This window comes from Arachis duranensis, chromosome 10, assembly GCF_000817695.3.
Source record: "Arachis duranensis cultivar V14167 chromosome 10, aradu.V14167.gnm2.J7QH, whole genome shotgun sequence".
In the NCBI taxonomy this organism is placed as follows: Eukaryota; Viridiplantae; Streptophyta; class Magnoliopsida; order Fabales; family Fabaceae; genus Arachis; species Arachis duranensis.
The window spans coordinates 22,783,017-22,793,035 of NC_029781.3; positions in this window are offsets into that span (position 1 = coordinate 22,783,017).

A 10,019-nucleotide genomic window follows, 5' to 3' on the forward strand; every position below is an offset into this window, starting at 1 on the left:
ACAATATTAAGCAATAATCCATTTTCGGTACAGTTTGGATAGCAAAATTTTTAGAATCCCTCAATAATTTATTTAAATTCAGAGCTTTAAGTGCTTGCAATTTCTTTCATGCCGCTATCAAATCTATTGCATGTTCAATTCAATAAATAAAGGGTTATGCTCCAGCCAACCAAAAGAGGTATCCAGGGACAATAGAATCTCAAGGATCCAAGTTACAAAACAAAAGAAAATGCTTGCCTGTGCAGCACTGCGTGATGGTTCTCCCTCACTGGCACTGCAATTACATGGCCTATATAGCATTTAAACCAAAACTTGATGATTTTTTAACACAGACTTCTTAGAGCTATTAATTTCATCAATATTTGAACAATTTGAAAGAAATAATAAATGGAAAATGTTGTATATATATGATGCGTATGCATCTTTCTTATCTTTTTCTAGTGAATTTGCATTTAAATTGTTGAGTTTAATCAAGAATTAATTATCTTTTAGCCACTATGGATGCTACTTTGAGTCTCGTGCAATTTTGTTTATTTTAGGTAGTATTTGGCTGGATTTGATGGAGAAGAAGCTTGCACAAATGGAAGGAGCACAAGAATTAAAGGAGATAATTAGCGAGGAGCGACGCGTGCGTGTACCTGACGTGTGCGCGTGATTTGGAGAATCGTGCAGCGACGCGTGCGCGTACCTGACACGTACGCGTGACACGCGAAGAAGACCATCGACGCATACGCATGACTGATGCGTACACGTGACATGTGCCACGTGCAGAAAATGCAGAAAATGCTGGGGGCAATTTCTGTGTCCCATTTTGGCACTCAATTAAGGCGTAGCTCTTTGCCAAGTTAGGCGTGGATCCAGTGAAGCAAGTGGTCCCCATCCATCAATTGAAGACTTGCTGATTGCTATAATTAATTCTGATTTAAATTTAAATTTGATTTTAAAATAGGAAAAGATATTATTTTAATTTTAGAAAATAGATTTTTAAATTAATTAGGATTAGATATAAAAAGGATAAACTTTTCTTCTAGGAGGATTCCATTCCATTCTATTCCAATTTACATTCCACAATTTACCTGAATCCTTATTTTCTCTCTAAACCATGAGCAACTAAACCTCCACTGTTAAGGTTAGGAGCTCTGTCTATTGTATGGATTGATTCTGTTCCTTGTTTTTTCTATTTTAATTTATGTACTGATTTATATTTCAAGAATTGTTTTCGTTCTTTATTTTATGAAATTGGGTGGAACGAAAGTATGATCCTCTTTCTAATTGAGTTCTTGTATAACTTGGAAAAGCTTTTTACTTGAACAACAACTTGAAAACATATTCTCCTAAATTTCTAATTTATCTGGATTTAACGGGATACGTGACATATAATCCCCTTATATTTGGGTAATTAGGATTTCTGTGGCATATAACTAGAATTGAACTTTACCCTCTAATTGGAATTAATTGACCAAGGAATTGGCAGTTGATGAATTTTAGAGGAGACTAAAAAGGTCTAAGGAATTAGGTTTAGTCATATATAGTTTGCCAAGAATTAAATCTTGCATGATTAAAATAAATTAATAAGAAAAGTCAATCCGAAAAATAGATAACTCTGAAACCTTAATTGCCTTCTCCATATTCTATTCCCAACTTATTTATTGCATGTCTTCTGATATTCTAAGTTTCCTGTTTAATGCTTTTTGAACACTCAAACACTATTTTCTGCTTGCCTAACTAAGTAAATTAATTAACCACCGTTGCTTAGTCCATCAATCCTCATGGGATCGACCCTCACTCACCTGAGGTATTACTTGGTACGACCCGGTGCACTTGTCGGTTATTTGTGGTTAGAAATTCTGCACCAATATACCCTTTAGGCACTTGTAAAAGTTCTAACTACTTAACATTTAACAAATACAATTATCCCAATTTTTCTTCTCAATTGCTATTCAAACATTTTAAAAAGTATACACAGATAAGAAATGCATCAAGATAAAAATAATTGGAGACCAACACTAACATTAATAACTAACACTTGAAGACAATTGTCTAGAAATCCGTAAGATATACTATTATTTCAGTTCAAATTTGGTTATTGCTGAAGCTATATATGTAGATAAAATAAAATTAAGCATGTGCAACCGGAAAGTTACCTGAGTCACAAAGCCACTATCAAGCATTGATGCACCACTCTTTCGTGGCACATCTTGTGCTTAATTGAGTGGATTTTATCCACTATTCTCACATTTATTCACAGAATTCGCATGTTTTACAATTTTCTTCCTAATTTTGTGCTATAATTCAAAACATGCTTCTTTGGCCTTAAATTTGCTATGTTTAATCCTCTCTTATTACCATTCGATGCCTTGATATATGTGTTAAGTGATTTCAGAGTTTATAGGGAAGGAATGGCTTAGAGGATGGAAAAGAAGCATGCAAAAGTGGAAGGAATACAAGAAATTGAAGGAATTGCTGGGCTGGCAAGCCTGACCTCTTCGTACTTAATTGACCATAACTTGAGCTACAGAGGTCCAAATGAGGCGGTTCTAGTTACGTTGGAAAGCTAACATACGGAGCTTCAAAATGACATAAAATTTGCCATAGTTGCCTTGCTGTTACGTAACACGTATGTGTGCATGACGTGTACACGTGGATAGTGCGGCAGAAAAGTGACACGTACACGTGGGCGACGCGTACGCGTGACGGAGCCATGTGCGGTACATATCAGAAATCACTGGGGGTGGTTTCTGGACTATTTTTTGCTCAGTTTCAAGCCCGAAAACACTTATTAGAGGCTGCATAGTGGAGCAGAAAGGGAATCATACAATCATTCACATAATTTTAGGTTTGAGATGTAGTTTTCTAGAGAGAGAGGCTGATAAACCACTATTTTATGGTTTATCTTGTGCTTAATTGAGTGGATATTATCAATATTTCATACACTTATTCATACAAAATGCATGGGTTTACATTCTCCTTCCTGAATTTGTGCTATGATTAGAAACATGCTTCTTTGGTCTTAATTTTGCTATGTTTAATTCTCTCTTATTACCATTCGATGCCATGATATGTGTGTTAAGTGATTTCAGGGATTACAGGGCAGGAATGGCTTAGAGGATGGAAAGAAAGCATGCAAAAGTGGAAGGAATACAAGAAGTTGAAGAAATTGCTAAGTTGTCCAGCCTGACATCTTCACACTCAAACAGTCATAACTTGAGCTACAGAGGTCTAAATGACGCGGTTCCAGTTGCGTTGGAAAGCTAACGTTCGAGGCTTCGATTTGATATATAATTTGATATTAGGGCTGTAAATCTGGGCGACGCGAACGCGTGCTCTACGCGGATGTATCGCAGTGACGAAAATCAGCATGACAGATTTCGTAATCAGCAATTTCTGGGCTGTTTTTGACCCAATTTTCAGCCCAGAAAACACAGATTAGAGGTTATAAAGTGAGGAAATGCATCCATACAAAAATCAACACTCATAATTCACTTTTCATAATTTAGATGTAGTTTTTAGAGAGAGAGGTTATCTCCTCTCTCTTAGGATTTAGGATTAGGATTCCTCTTAAAGGATTTATGATTTCTTATTATTTCAATTTATAATTTCTTCTGAGTTTCAGGTCTAATATTCCTTTTATTTATTTTTTCAATTTAATTTATGAACTTTTCCATGTTAGATTTGATTTCTTTTAGTAATGCAATTTGAGGTATTTCAGACTTATGATTGCTTTCTTTTATTTATTATATAAATAATTTGGATTTTTCCCTTTTGGCTTTGGTTGAGTAATTAGTGACACTTGAGTTATCAAACTCAGCAGTTGATCAATATTTGAAGTTTGCTGGTTGATTTGGATCCCTCTAAAGCTAGTCTTTCCTTAGGAGTTGACTAGGACTTGAGGAATCAAATTAATTGCTCCACTTGACTTTCCTTTATTTAGTAAGGGTTAACTAAGTGGGAGCAACGGACAATACTCATCACACCTGATAAGGATAACTAGGATGGGATTTCCAATTCTCATACCTTGCCAAGAGATTTTCTAATTATTAATTTATTTTTCTTGTCATTTAAATTACTTGTTCCTTTATTTCAAAAACCCAAAAATACTATTTTTCATAACCAATAATAAAACACACCTCCCTGCAATTCCTTGAGAAGACGACCCGAGGTTTGAATACTTCGGTTTATAAATTTTATTAGGTTTGTTACTTGTGACAACCAAACGTTTGTACGAAAGGATTTTCTGTTGGTTTAGAAGCTATACTTACAACGCGATCATATTTGTGAATTTCTTTACCGACAGGAAATCCGATCGTCAAAGGCTCTATCCTCTATCTAGATTTTAGGGTTTTTAGCTTTATTTCTTCTCAATTTCAGAATTCTACCTTACTTCAATATAGGTTTCTTCACTTTAATTGTTCTAGTACTTTGGTTTATTTATTTCTCTTATTAAGTTGTTTATTTCCCCAATTTGGTTTATGAATTCCCCATGTTAGATTCAATTTTCTTATTAATGCAAGTTGAGGTATTTTATGTTTAATGCTCTTTTCTTCATTTGTTTTCATTGATGTTGCAATTGGTTGTTTAAATTTAATATTCTCTCATTAATTTTTTATGTTTTTATTTTATGCTTTCCAAGTGTTTGATGAAATGCTTGGGAGGATTTTAATTTACACTTTTATGTTTTTGGCTTAGGATCGTAACTTAGGAACTCTTGAGTTACTAATGTCTAAGTAATTGATGATTGGAGCCATTAACTCTAGTTCTCCCTAATTGAATTAGTGGAGAGCTAGGAATTATGGACTTGGATTGATATAGCTCATTTGACTTTCCTTTACTAAGTTAGAGGATGATTTAATGGGAATGATCCTTGCAATTATCATGTTATTGTTAGTGATAAAGATAGAGATCCTTGACCACCAAACCTTGCCAAGACCTCTTTGTGTCATTTGCTTTCCTTTGCAATTTACTTTTCCTATTCTCTTATTCAAAACCCCAAAATATACAACTCATAACCAATAACAAGAACACTTCCCTGCAATTCCTTGAGAGACGACCCAAGATTTGAATACTTCAGTTGTTATTTTTAGGGGTTTAAGAGGGGGCATGCGATGCGCAAGCATCTATGACGCACACGCGTCGTGGGTGACTGCGCAACAAAGAGAAAACAAACAGAGAGTTGCGTGGGAGCTATGCAGGAGGGGTGCCTTACGCACAAACAACCCCACGCGTATGCATACCTTACGCGTGTGCGTCCCCTGCGATTTTTACCCTCTACGCATAAGCGTCAGTGACGCATACGCGTGGCTTTCCAATCGGCGTAACAGAATGTTTGAATAGAAAGTTGGGCTGTCACTATGCTGGAAGCGTGCCTTTAGCACGCGAGTGGTTACGCATACGCGTGATCGACGTTCACGCGTCAGTATGCCTTCTTTGCCATCCCTGTGTACGCGTGGACGACGCTTACGCGTCGCATTGCCATTTCAGATTTCACGCGTACGCGTGATGCATGCGCGCGCGTCGCACCCTGTTTTTCATTTCTTACTTTTTTCTTCTCTCCTTTCTTATTCTCTCTTCTTTCCTTTCTTCTTCCTTTCTTACTTCCTTCTTCTTCATTTCTTTAACTTCTCATCCTTGTTCTCTTTCACTCTCTTTTACTTTATATTTTCTTTTCTAAGTTTATTATTTATCCATTGGTGTTAAATGTTCTTATTCAACTGTTGCATCTTCTTGGCATTATTTTGGTGATTCTTGACTTGTTTTACACTGTTGGGTGATATTATTTACATATCAATGCTAGTCTTTTATGACATTTGTATTCCTTGTGCATTGATATATCCCTATAATATCTCTCATAACCCACTCTCTCTCCCTCATTGTTGCAATTCTTGCACTATTAATATGCCCTTTCCTCCTAGTGCTTTCTCACTTGCATGTTGTAGCTACCATGTAGTTGAGAACCTCATTATTATTTGGTATTAGCCCATCCATATTTTATTTATTTTCATATCTTTGTTTGTGGGTTATTCTTCTTCCTTTTTTTCTCTTCTTTCAGGATGGCCACTGATAAACCACTATTTTATGATATATCTTGTGTTTAAATTGAATGATTTTATCAACTCTTCACCTACTTATTCATATGAATTTGCATGGTTTTACAATTCCTTCCTTATGATATGACATATGAGAAAACATGTTTCCTATGCTTTAAAATTATTAAATTTAATTATCCTTTATTACCATTCGATGCCGTGATTTGTGTGTTGAGTACTTTCAGGTTTTATAGGGCAGGAATGACTTAAAGGATGGAAAGGAAACATACAAAAAGGGAAGGAAAGCACAAATTAGAGTTTTTGAAGAAATTGGAAGCGACGCGAACGCGTGACCCATGCGGACGCGTGTTTAGCGTAAGAGCATTGACGCGAGCGCATGGATGATGCAAACGCGTGACTCGCGAAACACAACTAATGCGGATGTATGACTGATGCGACCGCATGGAAGAGCAAAACTCCAGATGACGCGACCGCGTGACCCACGTGGACACGTGACGTGCATGCTCTACAGAATTTGCAGAAGTTGGCTCCAGCGACTTTTGGACCATTTTTTGGTCCAGATCCAAGCCCAGAGAACACAGATTAAAGGCTATAAATTGGGAGAATCCACTCATTCATGGAGAGGATCATCATAACATACATTCATAGATAGTTTTAGGATTTAGATGTTGTTTTTAAAGAGAGAGGCTCTCTCCTCTCTCTTAGGATTAGGTTTTATCTTATGATTTAGGATTTCTTTTAGTCATTAGGATTGTTTCTTCACACCAGGTTCAATATTCTATGTTTCTCTTTTACTTTTATTTACTCTGATGCTTTTAATTGTATCTGATTTATGTTGCCCAATTGGCTTATGAACCATTCATGTTAGGATTTTCTTAATTAATATAATTTGAGGTATTTTAGACTCATGATTGTTTTGCTCTGTTTATGCTTTATTCCCTTTTGGCTTTGGTTAATTAATTGGTAATACTTGAGTTATCAAACTCAGCAGTGGTTGAATCTGGCAATTGCTAATTAATTTGGATCGCTGTAAAAGTTGACTGAAACTCGAGGATCAATTTAATTAGTCTACTTGATTTTCCTTTATTTAATAAGGGATAACTAAGTGGATTAAGACCCAATTCTCACCACATCTGATAAGGATAACTAGGATATGAATTCCGATTTTCATACCTTGCCAAGAGATTTATAGTAATTGATTTATTAATTCCTGCAATCTATTTCTCTTGTTCAAAACCTCTTCAAAACCCCAAAATATACCTTTGCATAACCAATAATAATTCACACTTCCCTGCAATTCCTTGAGAAGACGACCCGAGGTTTAAATACTTCGGTTATCAATTTTAAAGGGGTTTATTACTTGTGACAACCAAAATGTTTGTAAGAAAGGAATTCTTGTCGGTCTAGAAGCTATACTTACAACGGGAATTTATTTGTGAAATTCTAGATCGCGCGAGAATTTCGTTCTTCAAAATGGCACCGTTACCGAGGAATTGCAAACGTGTGCCTTATTATTGGTTATTGTAAATATTTTTCTTTTACTTGTTTATTTGTTTTTGTTTTCCCTTCTTATTTCTAATAGCTACTATGAGTTCTCACCCCTCTCGCTTTGAGTTTGGTACTTTGGTTCTAATTTTGTTGAAAGGAATGGAAGCTATAACAGGAATATGCATCAAGGTCTAAGCAATCAAAGATGAATGGAGCCTAAAGGATATGATCAACCCTTTAGGCAACAACACCTTCCAAGATATTATGGACAAGGACCATTCCACAATGCATACCAAGCTGATAGATATGGTGGACCCCCTTATAGTTACCAACAAGCCTCACCCTGTGCTTATAGACCATCCTCTCAACATAGCTTCGAACCACCACACTCACAAGCTCCTTTTCACCATTCACCACCATATGATCCTTATCCACCCCAATTCCAATCCAATTACTCCTAAGAACCACCACTTCCCTATGTACCATGTCTATATCCATCACCTCAAGAATCACAGGCTCGCCTCAAGGAAACAGTAGATCAATTTCATGCCACCCTTCATCAACTGGAGCAAGTTATAAATCAATTATCTTCTAGACGTTCGGACACTCAAGGAACTTTCATAGCTTCATGTGGAGAATCTATTGAAGAATGTAGCATGAAGGAGACACTAGAAATTTCAGTGGACAGTAAGGAGCATGACCTTATTCTGGAACAATTGGAGGAAGCTGTCATTATAGAAGAAGAAGAGTTGATTGAGGACTTAGGAGATGCTGAATCTCTATGGGAATCCATAGTTGTGGAGAATTCTGTCAAGGACGTTACAACTGATGCTAAGGAGGATAGTGCACAACCCCCAAAGCAGGTATCTTATGAGGAACTGCACGGAACAACCCAAGACGCATGTTTCATTGATGATGATAATCACAAGTCAGGTTCTCCTAGTAATGAACTTGCATCCGCAAGTGAATTCTTTGAGACAGAGAAATCTTCCCCGAGTGAATACGAAGATGATGCTGAGGTAGATTTTTCTCAACCTTCAACTTATGACTTAAGTGATGATGAGGAAGATATCGAGGACTTTGGTAAAGACATGATTGACATTAAAGAAGTTTGCAAAGAAGTGGAGGAATTCACAGAAGACCATAAGGGAGTAGAGCTTACAAAACCACTGGAAACACCTATTCCAAGGCCATTACCGCCCAATACAAACTTCAAGTGGGTAAAATCCTTAGCTTTTATCTTTACTTTTCCACTTGAATATGTGTTACTTGAAACAGATGGCCAGCTTAGAGCTCTTTGCGGCTTTAAGATTAAAAGGGAAATGACTCGCACTCAAAGCTGGTATGCAAGATTCAATGAGGTTTCGCACTTCAATTCGAGGTGCAAGGATTGGTGTCAAGCTCAATTGAAAGGATATCAGAAACTGTTTGGTCGCTGCAGTGGGAATTCAGATTGCTCACCACCCAGCTGAAAAAATACAGATCAAGACAAAGACAGATGTAGAAGAAAAGTTTGGGATCCTGGAGTCTGTTCTGACATTCAACACCCCTGGAGCCTTGAAGCCTGTTTGAACTCACCTAAGGGCTTTACGTACCTTGTTTGGGACCCCGGAGGCTGTTGGCATTCCAAACACTGGTGGAGATTTCTGGACGAATTCAAGCACAAGCCACCATAACAGGAAGCTTATCAAATGTCCAACTTAAGGACTTTAACTAAAAGTGCTAGGTGGGAGACAACCCACCATGGTATGATCGTTCATTTTTCAGTTTGGTTTGTTTTTGAATTTTGATTGAACCTGGAATTTTTGCAAGACATTCATTGCATTTTGCATTCTGCATACTGCATCAAAAAAAAACCCCACGCGAGTGCGCAGGCCACGCGTGGGCGTAGAATGAAAATTGGCGTAAAGATCCAATGCCCAGAAAGTTGGGCTGGAATCATGTGGCTGTTGTGCGTTTAGCATATACTGGCCCACGCATTCGCATCCGCATCGCGTGGATATTATGGCCTCCTACATGGAAATAGAGAGTTGCACCAAACGACGCTGGAACTATGCGTCTAGCACAATTCACAATAACGTGTTCGCGTGCCTCACGCATCTGCGTTACTCATCTTTAACCCAACTTACGCGATCGCGTCAATCATGCGACCGCGTCAAACCGCTTTCACCCTAATCACACGATCTCGTGCTCCACGCGTTCGCGTGGATTTGAATCCACTAAACCCAGAATCACGCGAAACCCTACCCATTGCGCCCCCCATTCCCCCTTCTCATTCCTTCTCTGCAAACCCATACCTCCTCTGCAACCACCACCACCGTGCCACCACCGCCGTGCCCAACACCCCAACCACCAGACAACCTCGCGACACTCCCCCTCCCTTCCTTCTTCCCTTCTTCCCCCTCACCTCCCTTCCCTCTCACCAAATCCCCACCTCCGCCACTGCCCCTCACCGAAGCAAACCCTCACCTCTGCAGACCACCAACA